The following is an 18,965-nucleotide window of genomic DNA, read 5'->3' on the forward strand; positions in this document are numbered from 1 at the left end:
CAGATTTGGGTTACAGACATGTGCTCCTGTGCCCAGTTTTACTTGAGTTCTGGGGATCTGAACTCAGGTCCTTATGATGGTCTGACAGGCACTTTACCAACTGAGCCCCACCCTCACCCCCACCCCCAGCCTTCCGTGATTTGTTTGTTTCCCTGAGACAAGCCTGAGTGTCGGGATTATAGACATATGGCACCATGCATGACCCAAACTGGTCTTGCTATGTAGTTGCAGGATGCCTCAGAACTTAGGATACTCCTGCCTCTGGCTACCCAGTGCTCATGCACACGCACAAATTAAAAAAAAAATAGCTATGCATGCCTTTAATTCCAGCACTTGGGAGGCAGAGGCAGGCAGAACTCTGTGAGTTCAAGACCAGCCTGGTCTACAGGGGGAGTTCCAGGACAGCCAGGGCTACACTGAGAAACCCTGTCTCATAAAACAAAGAAATAAAAGGTGGAGAAAAATGAAGGAAGAAACAAATACATACATATGTCGTTCACACACACAAATACATAAATATACAGGAGGAAAAGAAGGGAGGAAGTAGAGGGAGGAGGGAAGAAGGAAGGCCCCTGGGGAAGGTAAACAAATAACATTATGTTTCTCCTGCTCACCAGGGACCTAGTCGATGGCATTTTGTCATAAGGGCCCAAACGGACTAGGAAGGGAGCTTTGGGGGTCTTCCTAGGCCTAGAGTTCTCCTCCCCAGCACACTGGCAATTCCTGCTGTCTCTTCTTTGATTCCTCCCCAGCGCCACCAGTCCTAGTGCCCACAGCTTCCCTCTCACTCCTGCCTAGAAGACTTCGAGAGCCCAGCAAACTCCCGCTCCCTCATCCAGGCCCCACCCAGCTGGGCAGCCCTGTGTCCAGCAATCCTGCCTTCTGCCCCGTGTTATAGCAAATGCCCTCAATTCTGTCTCTGAGCAAGGAACCCCAAGCCGTGTTATGGAGAAAAGAGGCTGCTGTGGCTGGCAACTCTCTTTACAGCCCCCAAAGTCTCTCCTTTTCCCCAAGCCAGCTTCTGTGGCCTTTTACAATGGAAGAGGTTTCCTCTCCTCCCAACAGAAGAGCCCCAGCCTCCATAGCATCTCTTTCCTGTACCCACAACCTCTTCTCCTCTGGTCTTCCTTACAAATTCCAAATGACTTTAATGTCCCAACTTAAAATAAAACAGCGGGATGTCTGGGAGAGGCCTCTGCAGCAGCCCTGTGTCCCTCCCTCTAGAATGGAAGAATCTTTCATTTCTGTTTAATACTTGACCTACAACAAGGCTGTCCTAGCATGACCAGTATTCTCCAGCCACTCCCCCTACGCAGACTCTTCCTCCTCCAATAGTGCTGGTCTAAGAGGGGTCAGCAGCAGACAGCGAGAGCCACACCCTCTTTCTGAACCCTAACCCTACTACTCCCCGAGTATATCCAAACTCCACTTTCCCAAAATAGAATTCCAGTCTCCTGCAAGCCTAACATCTTTGCCCTTCTAGGGGAGGGCACATCTGTGGGCTGGAACTGAACGTGTCTCTGTCCTGTTCTGTGTGTCTCCTTCATATGGCCACTCTCCTGCATCTCATTAGTGCCACTCACATGGACACTACACCTTTCAACACCACCATGACCAGGCTTTCTCTCTGCAACTGACCCTGCCTGAAGCCCTTTCTAAAATGCCTCGCTGGTGTGGTGGTGGCTACCTATAACCTCAGTTCTTGGGAGGCAAGAACAGAGAAAGAGCAGGAGTTCAAGGTCAGACTGAGCTACAGAGGAACAAGATCATGTCTCAAAACAAGCAAACAAACAACAACAGTCCAAACCTAGAGCTTCACCTTGTCTAGTAGCTCCAGAATCTTGTTTTGCTCACAATTTTGGAAGCTAGAAAGTCCTACACATGTCTGGTGAGGACCTGTCCCTCACAGATGGCTAGGGCTGCTGAGATGGCTCAGTGGGTAGAAGTGCTTGCCACCAAGGTCAGAGCCAAATCCGGAAGGATGCCCCCTGACCTCCGTGCATGCCTTGCATGGGTATGCATGTTCACACACATGATCAATCAATAACTGTAATAAAGAATACACTTTTTCTTTTTTTTTTTTTTAAGATTTATTTATTTATTATACATACAGTGTTCTGTCTGCATGTGTCCTTTCAGACCAGAAGAGGGCACCAGATCTCATTACAAGTGGTTGTGAGCTATCATGTGGTTGCTGGGAATTGAACTCAGGACCTCTGGAAGAACAGCCAGTGCTCTTAACCACTGAGCCATCTCGCCAAACCAATGGCTGGATGAATAGTTTGCCTTGCTTGTGAGGCTCTGGGTGTGAGTTAGAGCACCGGAAAACCACATACGCTCCTTGGCACTGCCCTCAGCAGAGATGGCAACCCTGTGCTGCCTGCCTGCGAGTTCAATGCCTGTGCTTTCCACCTGCTCCCTATCTTCTGCCCCACCCAAGCTGGATACTTCACAGTTCTCAGAAATCTCTGTGCTTTGGAACTTCTGTTCACCATGTTCCTTCTTGCTTTCCTGGTCCCTCTGCCTAGACATGTCTTCCTCTTCCTGAACAGCTGAAGTCTCCAGTTTGCGTTCCCTCCCTGAAAAGCTGTCTGTCCCTGACACCCTTATCTGGGCAGTGCACCTCCATACAGCATCCAATGTGAGCCCACCCAGGCAGAGGTACTTTACTAACACGGGATCCTAAGAGGCCACTCTAAGTCTTGAGGATATACAGATGCAGAGGCCCTCAGGTGCTGGTGAGCAGAAGAAGGAAGAAAACAGGCAACCCCGCGAGTGTGAAATTTCAAGGTGTGGTGAATAAACAAATGAAGTCAAGGAAGGTTGAGCTGGGAATAGGGAACATCTGAGGATACAGTGTACCAGATGAAGCAATGGGTGGGCAAAAGGTCCTGAGACGGAACACACAAGAGAGTCAAGATGGACAAAGCTAAGGGAGGAAACAGTGTGGGAAAAGGGGGAAGTCAGACAGATAGCACAGTCTACTCAGCCAGAGCCAGGGAACAGGGAAAAGTGTGGCAGGATTCTGGATTCTGGCTTTTTTTTTTTTTTTTTTTTGAGACAGGGTCTCACTATACAGCCCTGGCTGGCCTAGAATTCACACTGTAGACCTGGCTGGCCTAGAATTCACACTGTAGACCAGGCTGGTCTAGAATTCATACTGTAGACCAGGCTGGCCTTGAACTCAGAGATCTGCCTGCTTCTGTCCCTCTAGTGCTGGGATCAAAGGTATGTGCCATCATGTCTGGCTTTTTTTGTTTGTTTGTTTGGTTTGGTTTGGTTTGGTTTTTCGAGACAGGGTTTCTCTGTGTAGTTTTGCACCTTTCCTGGAACTCACTTTGTAGACCAGGCTGGCCTCGAACTCACAGAGATCTGCCTGGCTCTGCCTCCTGAATGCTGGGATTAAAGGCGTTTGCCACTCCTGCCCAGCATGTCTGGCTTTTTTAATAAGCTGAAAACCTATTAAAAACATTATGAGGGGTTGGGGATTTAGCTCAGTAGTAGAGTGCTTGCCTAGCAAGCGCAAGGCCCTGGGTTCGGTCCTCAGCTTCAGATTAAAAACAAACAGGGGGCTGGAGAGATGGCTCAGAGCACTGACTGCTCTTCCAGAGGTCCTGAGTTCAACTCCCAGCACCCACATGGTGGCTCACAACCATCTGTAATGAGATCTAGTGCCCTCTTCTGGCCTGCAGGCACAACACTGTATACATGATAAATAAATCTTTTTTTTTTTTTAAAAATCATTCTGAGCCAGACATACTGTCTCAAACCTACAACCCTAAAACCTGGGAAGATGAGACAAGAGGATTATTTTGAGTTTGAGGCTAGCCTGGGTTACATCATGAGTTCCAGGAAAGCCTAATAGCCTGGTCTACAGTGTGAAATTGTATCCAAAGAAAAAGGGAGGGGAGGAGGGAGAGAATGAGGCAGGAGAAGAGGGAGGTTCACCAGGCTGGGATGTAACTCAATGGTAGAGGGTCTTCACAGGCCCTAGCTCCAATCTCCAGTCAGGGGGTGGGCAGACAAGTCAAGCGTGGAGACAACAGTATCAGGAGTTCATGAACATCCTTGGCAACATGAGTTCTAAGCCAGCCTAGACAACATGAGACTTTGTCTTTAAAAGAGAAAAAGGTGTTGGAGAGAAGACTCAGAGGTTAAGAGCACTGGCTGCTCTCCCAGAAGTCCTGAGTTCAATTTCTAGCAACCACATGGTGGCTCACAATAACCATCTATAGGATCCAATAATAGAAGCAGAGGAGTGACAGGCACAACTGTCCTTTAATCTTCACATCTTGTACACACACACACACACACACACTCACACTCACACACATGCTCATGAACGATTCTTTTAGAACTAACTAAAACAAGACAGACAGTGGTGGTGTACACCTTTAATCCCAACATTTGGGAGGCAGATCTCTGTGAGTCTGAGACCAGTCTGGTCTACATAGTGAATTCCAGGTCATCCAGAGCTATGTAGAGAAAGCCCATCTAAAAAAAAGAAAGAAAGAAAGAAAAAAATATATACATATATATTCTGGTCAGGGTCTATAGAGTGAAACTGTCTCAAAAAGCTAGCCAGGCAGTGGTGGTGCATTCCTTTAATCCCAGCACTCGAGAGGCAGAGGCAGGCAATCTCTGTGAGTTCAAGGCCAGCCTGGTCTACAGAGCAAGATCCAGGGCAGGCTCCAAAACTACACAGAGAAACCCTGACTCGAAATACCAAACTGAAAAAACAAACAAACAAACAAAAACAAAAACAAAACAGGCCAAATAGGAACACTGGGCACACTTCTGACCTTATTTTGCGGTCACCATGTGTCAATCCGCCCATTTGCACTTTATTGGACCCTAAAATGATCATGGGATATATTATTTTGGTGAGGAGAGGTTGAGGCAGGGTCTCATTGTATAACTCTGGGTGGCCTAGAACTCACTATGTAGACCTGGCTGGCCTTGAATTCCCAGAGATCCACCTGCTTCTGCCTCCCAAGCACTGGGATTAAAGGTGTGTGCTATGAGACATATTCTTGTTGTTTTGTTTGTTTGGGGATTTTTGTTTTTATTTTTCGAGACAAGGTTTCTCTGTGTCACAGTCCTGGCTCTCAATTTGTAGACCAGCTGGCCTTAAATTCAGAGATCAACTTGCCTCTGCCTCCTGAGTGCTGGGATTAAAGGTGTGTGCCATCATGCCCAGCTACAAGATGTATTCTGAAAAGTGGCATGGGCTGAGTTCACAGAGGTTCTGAAGTTACAGTGCTCATCAAAGCCAGGTTCTTAGACAAGCAGCTCAGGCCTCACCTGTGCAAATGTCAGCTAGGCCAGATAGCCCATACCTGTAATCCCAGCACTCAGAAGGCTTAATGAAGCAAGACTATCTATCACAGATTCAAGGCTAGTCGGAGCTATGTAATAAGATTCTGTCTCAGCCATCCATTCCCCTCTCTTCCTTCAAAACACAAAAGCTAGGATTTGTAGTGCAGGTCTGTAATCTTGGCTCTCTTAAGGTTAAACAGGAGGCCCGAGCATCTTAGGTCAGCATGGGCTACACAGCATGTCTATCTAGTCTTCATAACAATACCCTACCTTATTTAAAAAAAAAAAAAAAAAAAAAAAAAGCAAACATCTCTACACTTAGGAAGTCTGAAAGTCTGGTGTGGAGTTAAATGAACAGTTTCTTCTTTAATGTTTTCCTCCTTGTTTCAGACAGTCTCACTGTGTACCCTAGAATGGCCAGGAGCGCCTTGCCCTTCTGCCTTAGACTCAGGAGTTCTGGAATTATAGGTTTTTGCTACCATGTCTGGCTTTTTTCTTAGGGTTCTGGGAGTCAAACCCAGAGATCCACGCTAGATTCTATCACTGACCTGTACCCTCTCCCCACACGCCATCTGTTTTAAAGTACCAAGTAATTCCGGCTCAGGATGAGCTTGGAACTGTGTGCTGCCCTGTCACTCTGGGTTATGTCAGGTACTGGTAAGTGCCTGGCAAGTCATTACTCCTGGAGCCCAGCTGGTTAAGTAGGCTCTGGACCAGACACACTGATGCTCTCAGGGTTTCGGCCCTCAGCATTCTTGTGCCCCTCCGCCACTGTAGTTCTGCACAAAACCATGTGGTGGCGCCAGTACCCCAGGGCTTCAGTTGGATAGCCTGAACTGGAGACCCTAGAAGAACTGTCCCCTCCCCGCAACGTCCACATCCCACTGGGAACCTAAGACTTGGTGCTCATGGGCATGTTTTTTACCAAGAAGAAAAGATGATACCAGAAAAATGTACCAGCCAAAAGCTGATACATTCAGACTGGAAGGGATTAACTCTGGAGGGTCTGGGAGATGAGCTAGAGGAGATGCCCCTGGTCACAGAAGAGTTAGGGTTGTCAGGCCTCTAGGACTTAGAAGTAAATAGCTCAGATGGAGTTCTGACACTTGCCATTATAACCCTCTGCCTATGCTGCTCAACCTGTCTATCCTGGTCCCAGGCACTACTTCCCTGCCAAGGGTAGGGGTAGCCAGGGCTTAGGGCTTCATCAGAGCTCTAGGCTGGAAGTTCTCACAGCCTGGCTGTCAGGTAGGCTGGGGATGGGCACTCGAAGCAGGGAGGATGCTTGGATGGAGCTCTTACCAGCTGTCAGCTTCCCGGCTCTTGGGTTGGAGGCTCTCTGGGCCCCTGTCCTGCTCTGTGGTCACAGAAGCCCACGATCCTGGCCAGAGGATGAGCCTTCACCCTGTTCTTGGTTCTGGGTGCAGTTGAACAGACCAAGAGACCAGCCTGGGTACCATTACCACCTCTGGTTCCAAGCCTAGTTCCAAGATGACCCAGGGTAGAGCGGAGACTTGTCCACCTTAGGCTCTTCTGTCCTTCATCTGTCCTATTTGAGGGACGATTGAGACCCCAGATCCCAACTGGAGACACTCTTGCCTAGTCTGTTTAAACTTAGCATACTCTGGCTTCTGCTCTAGAAATTGGTCCACACCCCTCTTGTCTCCAGGGTATCCACCCAACACCCACACGCTCCAAAGAACCACCCTCTCCTTGACTATGCTTCCTCTTTGAGGACCCCCAGATGTGGTTCTGTCCTCCGAGGTTCTGCCTCTGCTCTTAGGAGGCTGGGACTAGGCCAGCTGTTTTCCCTAAGCAGCCAGCTGTTTTGCCCATCAGAAGTAGCCCTGGCTCTTCTGCTAAAATCGTTTCTAGGTTGCAGCGTGGCAGCCCTACTGGGCCTGGGAGTGGTTAACTCCTCGGGTTCGGGCAGGAGCGTCTGCCTCTCAGCTTTCTGCATTCCCCACATTTAGCAGAGACTTCTAGAGATCCCAAGAAGGCTAAGTATGGCTGTCCTCAACCCCCTCAACAACTAGCATGCCCCTCCACACAGAGCCTTGTCCCCAGGTGAATCCAAGTGAGGTTCAAATGTTACCAATCCCCACTGAGAAGAATTATAATAATAGCTATCCTCCTGTTAGCCTTAAAGCCACCAGGGGTTTAATTAAATGCCTTAACAACTTATTTGACTTCGTTTTGACAACTTTGTGGCATGGGAGAGTATTTACTGAAGAGGGAAGAGGAAACCCAAGGTGTGAAGAGTCAGTCACCAAGAGCTGGTTGGATGCTGCTCAGCCTGTTCAGAGGCTCTAGAACAGCCCTCTGGGCTGCTATTTAGGCCCCCCTGAGTCCTCTTTCCTAGGTCTGGGCTTGGGAGCCCCATCTGTGAAACGGGAAAACCAACGGATGGAGTTAACACCACTAGATGAAGAGTTGGGCCAAGGCACCTTCCAAGTATTTATTAGCAATTACTCCTCCTGGTGGCTGCGGTTGGCCTGGGCGAGGATCCCAGCTTCACTGCCTCCTGGCTACCTGGCTTGGGGTCAGTGACTACTTCTCAGCCTTTCTGTCTCCAGAGCTGGAAAGTGGAGACAAGATTAATTGCCCTTGGTTTTGACAATGCAGGTAAAGTGGTCTGCCCACAACCCAACTGAGGATAGGTGTGAAATGTCCCATCTTGCCAGTATGACTATTGACCACAATCAGCAAGGGACAGAGAGACCCTGCCACCATGGGTGCCTCCAAGCTCAGAGTGGCGCTGGTAGGTAGAGCTCTGTCATTACTGGCTCAGGAGCCCCCATACAGGGAAAGCAGGCTCAAGGTCACAGCTGTTACCTGGGTAGAGGGGTTTGGCCTGCCTTTGGATCTCCCAAGGCCTCCTGTTCTACACTCCTGTGCCTTTTCTCCAGGGACCGGAACCTAGTCTGGGGAGAGGGCCAAGGAATAGGGACAATCCCAAAGATAAACTGGCCCAGAAGGTGACTTGGCTGCGGCTGGGTGGGATCTCAGGGTCTGGGAACGACTCCTCAGGATGCAGTGACCCGTGTTCTCCCCTTTTGTCCCCTCCTCCCTGCCCACCATGGGTCAGTTCCCTGGTCCCAGCCTAGACATCTGGAACTGGGGCAGACAAAGGGCTGCGGGAAGGGACAATAACCTTCTGTCCATTTTCAGATGCTGGGCCAGGCCTGGCCAGGGCTGGGGGCCGGAGCCCCGGCGAGGCGGTGCCAGGCCCCCCGCGGGCAGCGGACAATGTTGGCAGTGATGGAGAGGAGGCATTTCAAAGCGTTTTGTTCCTCCTGACCCCCTCCCCTCCACACATCTCGCCTGGGCTCGGGGTGAGGCCCCAGCCCCACCCCCAGCCACCCAGGCCTTGCTCTGGGCGGCTTGGGGACTGGCCACATTCTTGACCTCAGGGGAAAAGTTTAGACTCTTTGCGCCCTGGGCAACAATAACAGTGTCACAGACCTGATTTAGGAGCAGCACTTACCATCACAAAGCCACAGACAAAGGGCTGAGGCTGAGAACAGGCTGGCCTCGGAGCCTATTCCACGGCCAGGTTCTGTTCACTTCTCTCCCAGGTTCTGCCCAGGCCCACTCTGTGGCAGGACACACCTGGGATAACTTGAAGCAGGGGGATGGAACAGACAGAGTCCAACTAGGAATAAAGGAGTTTTGAGAGTCATTTCTTACTCTCCCATGACTCTATGAAGTGGCCCTGAATAGGTCCCTCTCCACTCCAGGCCTCAGTTTCCCCATCTGTAATAAAGATGCCAAATAAACAACAACTCTGAAAGCAGAAGGCTCTGTCCTTGTGGCAGGAGGGTTTCAATAATGACAATGGCCAGGTTGGGGACCCACGCCTGGAGTTGGCCATCTACTGAAGAGGCTGGGTCTACGGGCTTCACTGAGCTTCAGGAGTCAGGGATCAGCCTGGGTAACACAGTGAGATTCGGTCTGCAAAGATGCTGGTGGTGGAGAGAGGAAGCATGTCCCTGCTACACACTGTCTGGCACTTCCCAGGTGCCAACTGCCCTGCTTACTAAGTCCTTTCTGGATTTCAACCCCTTTGATCATTTAAACCCCCAATCAACCTCCCAAAGCAGGTTTATCATTAACATTGCTTTAAAGTTGGTAAACTGAGGCTGCAAGAAGTGAAGTGTCTTGCCCAGGGCCAGGCCACTTCGCTCCTGACTGCCTCGTGGGAAGGGGTGAGGAGGCAGCTGGCCTCTGCTGAGCTGGGGTGGAAGGGTCTCCCCTCCCAACAGAAGGCCATGAATAAATAAATATTTGATTATCCCCAGGGGGAATCCACCCCCAGAGCAGGTGCCTTTAAAAAAAATCTGGATTGATTTTTATCTATGAGCAGAGGTTGGCCTGGGTGGACCCCCAGATGCAGGGGACTGGACACAATGACACATATACATACCCCACTTCCCCAATCTCCAACCCTGTGGAGACTAGGAATTAGAGGCAACAAGAGGGGTCATTTAAAGGTTTGTGGCACCAGCTTTAGGCTGTGGGTCTGTGTGGTACCCATTTGGTGATGGTCTCAGAACAGTACCTGAAGCAGTAAAGGAACTCCTCCAGGCCAGCACAGCTCACCTCACAGTGGGCACCACTGGGACATCATGACATGCCATTAGCTTTCCTTTCCATGAAGTGGTTGGCTTTTGAATACAACATGAGGGTTATGGTTGGACACCAAGAGCAAAGGGGTCCCTGTACACAAAGACTAACTATGACTTCCGGGGGAGTCAGGAAACTGCAGTGACCCTGACACCAGCAGGAGTTGTTTGAAGTATTATTGTCCAGACTCCACTTCTCCTCCCCCTTACCTGACTTAAATCCAAAGGAATTGAGCTATGTAGGTAGACAGGGAAAGAGAGGTGGCAGAGTGACCCCCTGATCCCCCTGACCTGACCTTTAGTCCCGCTGACTGCCACTCACCTGGAAGGAACAGCTGCCCAATTCTGAACTCATTCTGCAGCTATTTTTTATCTGCCCGTCTGTTTGTCTGTCTGTCTGTCTATCTATCCATCCATCCATCCATCTATGGACAGGATCTGATGTAGCCAGTTTAGCAGTTTAGCCTTAAGTACTTTATATAGCTAAGGCTGGCCTTGAACTCTTCTTCCTGTCTCCACTTCTCAAATGCTGGGATTATAGGCATGGACCACTATATCTCAGCTACTTTTAGAATATTAAGCGTGATTCTATTATTATGCCAGTCAAATAGAATAGTGGGCTGGGTGCGGCAGTGCATGCCTTTAATCCCAGTTCTTGGGAGGCAGAGGTGGATGGATTTCTGTAAATTCCAAGCCAGCTTGGTCTACATAGCAAACTTTAAGCAAGCTGAGGTCATGTTGTGAGACCTTGTCTCAAAAAGTGGCTTTGGGAAGTATGATGGCAGGTACCTGAGACTCAGTTTGAGGATAGCTAGCTTGGGAAACATGGTGATTTTCTGTCTCAGAAAAAAAAAAAAGAAAGGAAGAAAGAAAAAAAATTGGCTTGGAATCTGGGGTCCTCCATCCCACCTCCATCCCAGTCTCAATCCCCTCCTCCCCACTTCATTCCCAGAATGAAATTTCTCCAGTTTCTTCAACTCCTGTCCTGTCCCTTTGACACCTCTCCTCAAACCACCACTGACACACATCAGTCACACACAGTGACAGAGACTATCCAAACCGAAAACACCACAGCTCTTGGAGACACAAGAGTTTATGAAGACCCTAAGGAGCCCTAGGAACGACAGGACAGCCTTCCCCTCCCTGCCTGGCTTCAGAATAGAGGAGCACTCACCAGGCGAGCATCTTTGGGGTCCCCCTCAGCCTGGAGGTGGATGGAACTTCTGGGTGCTTAGGTACAAGATGACTGCCCGCCCAGCTCTTATTTTGGAGGGTTGGCCAGCCAGCCCATCCCAGGCCCAGATTTTCCTGGCATCTCCAGGCAGGAAGGGCACAGCCTGGGGGTTGGGAAGAGCAAGGAAAAATCATAACATAAGCAAAGGTGTCTCCTAGAGGGCTTGATCTGATACTCAGCTCATTTTTCTCTGGACACTGTGGGATGAGGGTCAGAGAAGTTAGGGGTCCAGAAGAGCCAGCAGAGGCTAATAGAGAGGTTGATCTGACCCAGACCCCTTCCCCACCCCCACCCCAAGGCCAGGGAGGCCCACATGGAGGTGTTTGCTTTTCCTGTCTCCACACTGGTTCCATTCAGAGTGGCCCATCCCACCCCAGGCCAGCAGCCAAGGAACCAATGCACCAGGGGCCGAGATCACCGACCAGCCTCCCTTCTATCCTTGTTGCGTGAACATGAACATGGCACAGGAGCCACAAGGGCCTCCCAGTTTCTTGGGGCACTGGAAAGAGAAGAGAGGGGGAAAAGGACCAGACAAAGGAAGGTGAAGGAGAATACGGAAAAGAGGCTGAAAAAGAAGAGGAACACACAGACACTGATGGGAAATCGAGCCTCTGAGGAGGCCCTGGGCATGCACAGGCAGAATGAGGAGCTACTGGGCAGAGGGCTAGGTCAGGTGGCAGGGAGGGCTGGTCCAGAACCTCACTGCTTTGTTTTGTGCTAAGACACTGATGCTGGAATACTCACTTGAAAATGAGCATCCTCCTCATCCCTGGGCCAGGGGTCCAGGAGGAGTTGAGAACTGGTCTGTGCGGGAAAGAGGGTGAAAAGTTTCCCCGAGTCAGAAGGCCATGGGGGAGGTATCTCAGTGGGTGCTGCTCTTTGCTCTGACTGTCACATTGGTACATAAAGGGGGTAGAAAGGTCAGACATGCCCTTTCAGGCCCGTGAGAAAAATTCTGCCCATTTCCCTAATCCATATTTATTGGTGTGAGACACTGGGGTGGGAGAAAGCCCCTGCCCCCACCCACCGCCCCGGCCAGGCCAGGTTAGCACTAAGAACAGGCTCCATGTCACCCAAATCCTATTCTTTGTCTCCAGATTGGCTCCAGAGCCCACCCCCCCATTCCCCCTTGGGGTTGCCAAGCAACCAGGAAAGGGTAGCTGAGATATTTTCTTTATTACAAGCAAAGGCAAGACAGAGTTGTGGTCCTAGAGGGGGGCATAGGGTGCTGAGGGAAGGACACCCTGTGCTCTGGAGGGTCCACACTGTCCCCATATGTTCTGAGCATTGGCAGCAGGGAGATAGGACCCCAGAGCCCATCTGAAGCAGGGAGACATTACTGAGTGGTGGGAGATGGGAGGGGCTGGCAGAGATCTTTTCAGACTGGACAGTGCTACATGACCAGGTACCTCCAAGAGACTCGGGTTTTCCTGTGACCACCAACTGAGCTGTTCTATCTGCATTAAGTCATTTCTTTCTTCGGTCCTAGGCTTTCTCCTTAATGAAAACAGGAGTACTGTTGTATATTATCTCATTTAACCTCACAGAAATACAATGAAACATCGTTTCCCCACTCGCTCAAAGATGTGACTCTATGTGCTTAGCAGATAAGGCCAAGCTGCAATTCCTCAGTCCCATACAATTTGCCTGTCCAGGGTGTAAAGTTCAACATTTGTACATTCAAGTCCTGTACCTGAAACTACAACTTACTTTATTCTTATTTCACTCTAAAAATAATTCCCCTCCCCCACCCCCAAGATGAGCTTATAGTACAGGGGTAGAATTAGGAATTAGCATTCTACCTATATGACCCTAGATGACATAATCCCTAGTCTCTCTCTCTCTCTCTCTCTCTCTCTCTCTCTCTCTCTCTCTCTCTCTCACACACACACACACACACACACACACACGCACACACACACACCTGTACATACAAAGAAACACACACACACATTCTCTCTCTCTCTCTCTCTCACACACACACACACACACACACACACACACACCTGTACATACAAAGAAACACACACACACACACATTCTCTCTCTCTCTCTCACACACACACACATTCTCTCTCTCTCTCTCACACACACACACACATTCTCTCTCTCTCTCTCTCTCTCTCTCTCTCTCTCTCTCTCTCTCACACACACACACACACACACACACACACACACATTATAGAGCAGGGCATGGTGGCCCCTGTCTGTAATCCCAGCATTAGGGAGAACGAGGCAAGGAGATTACTGTGAGTCTGAGGTTAGCTTGAGTTATATACTGAGTTCCAGGCCAGCCTTCGCTACAAAGTGAGACCTTGCCGAATGAAAGAAAGAGAGAGAGAGAGAAGAGGGAGGGATGGAGGGAGGAAGAGAGGGAGGGGACAGAAGGAGGCAGGCTGGCAGTCTAGAGGTCAGTTGGCCCCATACCCATTACACATGGCTCCTCATTACCTTCCACCTTCCCCTACCTCCATCCTTCGCCACCACTAATCTACTTTGTCTTTGTAGGTTCGTCTGTTGTGAGTATTTCTCATACGTGTAATCACACAACATGTCTGAGTCTCAGTAACTTCCAACAGTTCTTACCTCCAGAGGGGCTCAGGTCACAGAAGTGGTGGGGGCAGCTAGAGCAGTTAAGAATGTGGTCTTGGCAGCCTGATAGCTAGCTCTACAACCTCCATCCACCACTCAGAAGATCTATGCCTAGGGGCAAGGGGCTTACTGTCTCCCAGCCTCATGTTCTTGGTCTGTAAAATGAAGAGACCCGTCTCTCCCAGGGATGTATCAGTGTGTGACAAACGCTGAGCCAGGTGCCCGCTACTCAGGATACTGTAGTTCATGGATTGCAGGGGTCTGTGCAACGCTTGTTTAATCCTGTCCTAGGCACCTATTAAAGGTGAAATGCTGGGGATGGAGTGGTGGACAGGACACAATCCTGTTCATACAAGCCATCCATTCTAGTGCAGCGACAGACAAGACACTGCAGAGACAGGACATCCAGAGTGAGAAGACCGCTCAGGGAAGTCAACAGCACAGTGTGATGGAGGAAGCCGCCTAGTCAGATGGTGGCAGATTCATTTCTGAACTGAGTGTGGAGGCCAGGGCTTTGCACGTGCTAGGCCAGTGCTCTACGACTGGGCTATATTCCCAGACCTACTATTTATTTTGAGACAGGCCTCTCAAAGTTGCCTAGGCTGTGTTCAAAATTTGGATTCCTCTGTCTCCGCCTCTTGAGTAGCTGAGACTGCAGGTGTGCAGCCCATGTCTAGCTACCACAACGGCTACTCTGAACTGGAAAGTTTGCTTTCATCCATCCCCCAGAGAGGAGTATCTGAGTAGGGACAGGGGACTTGGCTTCAGCATCTATGACTTCACGTGTTGGGTTGTCAATTCATTTCTAAAGGTGGGCTACCTGACCATCCACCAGGTAAGAGTGCCAGCCACCACTGCTTTCCCCGGGCCCCAGATCAGGTCTCAATACTTCCTGGACTCCTAGGTTTGCCTATGAAGCTCAGCACAGAGACCTTACAACCTCATTAGGCTCCCTAGTCCACCCTAGAACCTCAGCTGATTGGCCATGTACATTCACATACTCTGCACTGTCTGTTTATGCTTCTATTTAATTTATTTATTTAGTTTGGTGTTTCGAGACAGGGTTTCTCTGTGTAGTTCTGGAGCCTGTCCTGGATCTTGCTCTGTAGACCAGGCTGGCCTTGAACTCACAGAGATCTGCCTGCCTCTGCCTCCCGAGTGCTGAGATTAAAGGTGTGCGCCACCACTGCTGCTCAGCTATTTAATTTTATTACATTTATTTATTATGTGTGGATGGGTGGGGATACATGTGCCATGGCAGATGCAGGATAGAAGACAGCTTCTAGGAGTCAATTCTCTCCTTCCATCCACCATGGGATCCCGGGGATCAGATACGAGTGATCAGTCTTGTTGGCAACAAACACCTTTACCCACCTTCTCCCATGTTTCCTGGTCTTTAAAAGCTCAGTGCTGGGCCTCTAAACTAGAGCCTTGGGGATGCTAGAAAAATGCCAAACACTCTCTGCTATAGTCCCTGACCTTGTAATTTTGTGTTTTCTTTTCTTTTCTAACATTTCTACTTATCTGTTTGTTTCTTTGTTTGTTTTTCGAGAAAGGGTTTCTCTGTCTTGGAACTCGCTCACTCTGTAGTCACAGAGATCCACCTGCCTCTGCCTCCCAAATGTGCCACCATCACCTGGTTCATTTGTGTGTGTGCCTGAGCAGGTCAGAAGAGGGAGCAGGATTCCCTGGAGCTGAAATTACCAATGGCAATGAGCTGCCCAATGTAGATGCTGGGAACCGAACGAACTCTGGTCCTCTGCAAGAGCAGAAAGTGCTCTTAACCATTGAGCGAGCTCTCCAGTGCCCCTCCTTTTGTGAAGGTTTATCTTTATTACTTTTAATTGTGTGTGTGTGCATGTGAGCACATGTACCTGAGGTATCAGATCCTCCTGGAGCTGCAGTTACAGGCAGTTGTGGCCTACCTGAAATGGGTGCTGGGAATCAAACTGAGGTTCTCTGAAAGAGCAATATGTACTCTGTTTTTGTGGGGTTTCTCTGTGTAGCCCTGGCTGTCCTGGAACTTCCTGTAGACCAGCCTGGCCTCAGAGATCTACCTGCTGGGACTAAAGATATACACTGCTGGACTTGGCTTTGTTTTTTTTGTTTTTGTTTATTGTTTTTGGAAACAGGATTTCTCTGTGTAACAGCCCTGGCTGTCCTGGTACTCTGTATACCAGGCTGGGCTGGCCTTGAACTCACAAGAGATCCACCTGCCTCTGCTGGGATTAAAGGCATACACGGTATACCATGCCTGTCTTGGTTTTGAATTGTTAATCCTCCTGCCTCAGCTTCCCAAGTGCTAGTATTACAGGCATATGCCACCACACCTAACTTTTTGTCCATTCTTTATTGATCTTTTACCCAGTTGTCTGAAAGCCATTTTCTTTTTTGCCCATCTACTCATTCATTTAATTATTGCATTAATAAAGCATTCATTCATGCACTTATCTGTCATTCATTCAACAGATGTTTCCTGAGCATCCTTTGTGCTGGGCAGTGTTTGATCAAACCCTTGGTAAAACGCCAGTTCTGGCAGGAAGTACATACACTGGGTGTGGATGTCTCTGCTGTTTTCTTTCTTTCTTTCTTTCTTTCTTTCTTTTTTCTTTTCTTTTTTCTTTTTTTTTGGTATGTTTGTTTTTCCAGACAGGGTTTCTCTGTGTAACAGCCCTGGCTGTTCTGGAACTCACTTTATCCAAAAGGCTGGCCTCGAACGCACAGAGATCTGCCTACCTCTGCCTCCCAAGTGCTAGGAGTAAAGAAGTGTGCCACAATGCCCAGCTCTTCACAAGGAGAATAGAGAACTGGTTTTTGTAAAAGCTAGATGAGTTGAATGCACACAGATGCCCAAACCTGTGTGTAGTTGCATGCACACATGTGTTGGAGGTGTGATAAAGTCTTCCCTGTTGGAAGCAGGTGCCACATGTTTGGGTTTTCCCAATACCACAGAGGGCAGCTATCAGGAGCCCACTTTACACAGGTCATAACCACAGTTCAGCTCCTAAGAGTCCACCTGCCCTAGAAGCCATGGTAATGCTGCTTCTTCCAGAAGTTTTCTCGTATCTTCCTGTTGGAATGAACCCCTGACTTCTATAATCCCAGAGCAATCTGCCAATGCTTCAGTTGAGAGTTTCCACCTGGCTCTTCTCCTTTCACTGGGTAGGTTAGACAGCAACACTGTTACCTTCCCCCCTTAGCTGACAATGAACACACTAGCTGCTCACTACTGGTGTCAATGCAGACTGCTGTGAATTTAGGTGGACCCTGCTCTGCTACTGCCAGCTTTCACCAGCAAATCAGCAGTAGCCTAACTCGTCTGGATCAGATCATTCAACTTCTTCTCCCTCCCCACTTCATCCTCAGCAAATCTAAACATGTAAAAGTGCACTTGTCTGTTGAGACCTTTCAGATCCTGGTGGCGTTTAGGGTAAAAATCACAGATCCTCCAATGTTCTACCAGGCTTGGCAGGGTGGGCCTCCGATTCATCTGAAACTCTCTGAGCTCCAGACACTGGAAATCCTGTCCCTACTCAGAACTTGTCGTGATTTTTCCTGCTCAATGGCTTTGAAGCTGATGGAACTTCCGCCCCCGAAGTGTCCCTCTTTACCCACCCCACCTTCAACTTACTTTCTCTGGACTTCATTCTCTCTGATCTGCCTCAGCTGTACACTGGCTTACCTCCTTTGGTTATGCCTGTCCTTTGCTGTCCTGACTACCACAGGGTAGGTGTTCCATAATGTGCAATGACCAGAGGCGGGATTTGCTCTGGCTCCTCATTCCCTGAGGGTAATGGTAAGGGAGCCTCAGAGCTCTTGGTTAGACCCCCAGTACTACAAATGAACCAAACCATGAGTGCTGATGTGGCGAGAAGGTGGCTGGCAGGAGGAAAAAGCTCTCCATTTCTGCAGTTTCCTTTTCTGCTCTCCATTCCTGCAGTTTCATGCCCAAGCCAGCCAGGCTGTGTTCACACCAGACTGCAGTGGATTATCATTTAAGCTGTGTCTCCTGGAAGCCACTGCTTTGAGCACACTTAGGCTGGATCCTCTGCATCTGCTAAGTAAAGACTAGGAAATAGTTTGTAATAGGTTGGACAATCTTGGGTTCCAACCCTGCTCCCAGCGGGCTCCTAGTCACAGGTCTGTTTATCAGTAAAGAAATATATGTTTACTTGATATATATTTATATATCTACTGATATATATCTACTTCCCAGGTTGTTGCCAGAATCCAGCAAGATGCAGCCTTTCTTAATCACTCACTCATTATCTGAGGTGGAGTTTTGCTATATTACTCAGGTTGGTCTGGAACTCTTGGATTCAAGTGATCCTCCTGCCTCAGTTGCCCTGAGTAGCCCAGACTACAGGCACTTAGTGCCTGGCACATGGTACACTTACTGTCAGGACCAAGGGGAACATTCCCAGAGTTGAGATTTAGCTAACAGGGCTCCATCTCTTATAAAAGTCATAGTTTGTTAACTTTTGTTAAGAAAACTCCAAGTCTATGTAGTTGGTTTTTAAGTCACAGGACACGCAAACATCTATACACATTTAATGTGTGGTTGAGGGAAGGTACTGTAGGAGGTAAGTTCCAGAGCCACAAAGAGCCACTGGACCCACTTCCTGTGCTAGTGAGGAGAATCAGACAAATCTACAATCCCAGTGCAGCTGGGCACATGGCAGGGCTGAGTAGAAGAGAACATCAGGGTAAAAGTGCAGTGTGCCATAGAGGAGGTGAGGTGCTGGAAGAACCCTGGGGAGGACAGAAGGCAGGATGCATGAAGATGCCAACCACTCACTCCCTTCTGATGTGTGACACTCACTGACTGGGGAAGCCGGTGAGGCTGAGCTCTGGGTATGAGAATCTGTGTGGTATGTAGCCAGCAGATTGGACCTTTCCTGTATCAGATCTGCACAGGGTACACATTAGATCTTCCACAGAGCTTCTGGACCTCTGGATGGGGTGGCCATCCAAAGGAAGACACAGGAGACAAGCACTAGCAGATTGCCTGCCTTTTCACACCCACCTGCTTCCCTCACGGTGCTAGGTGTCCAGGAGCCTGGGAATCAAGCCCTTGTCCTTGGGGAGGGGAAGGGTAGCTTTCAGACCCCTCTTGGGGGTGTGGTCTCTGGAGACTGCATCCTAGTCTGTTGGTCGGGACTACATGCTTCCCCCTTATTTTTTAGATGAGCGTT

General features: G+C 49.2%; 1 protein-coding gene across 2 annotated transcripts in view; it reads right to left on the reverse strand.

Annotated features, from left to right (window-relative positions):
- Nucleotides 1-18,965, reverse strand: part of Cercam (cerebral endothelial cell adhesion molecule) — a 37,076-nt gene that overhangs the window by 16,284 nt on the left and 1,827 nt on the right. The window contains exons 1-3 of one of the 2 annotated variants that reach the window (XM_036183644.1): nucleotides 11,119-11,459; nucleotides 9,881-9,986; nucleotides 6,622-8,974 (exon numbers count right to left, since the gene is read on the reverse strand). The exons of the other annotated variant lie outside the window; for it this stretch is intronic. The gene's annotated coding sequence lies outside the window, so the exon portion shown is untranslated. Of the gene's footprint in view, nucleotides 1-6,621; nucleotides 8,975-9,880; nucleotides 9,987-11,118; nucleotides 11,460-18,965 lie in introns of those variants that run through there. 2 annotated transcript variants of the gene reach the window in all.

Source organism: Onychomys torridus, chromosome 4, assembly GCF_903995425.1.
Source record: "Onychomys torridus chromosome 4, mOncTor1.1, whole genome shotgun sequence".
In the NCBI taxonomy this organism is placed as follows: Eukaryota; Metazoa; Chordata; class Mammalia; order Rodentia; family Cricetidae; genus Onychomys; species Onychomys torridus.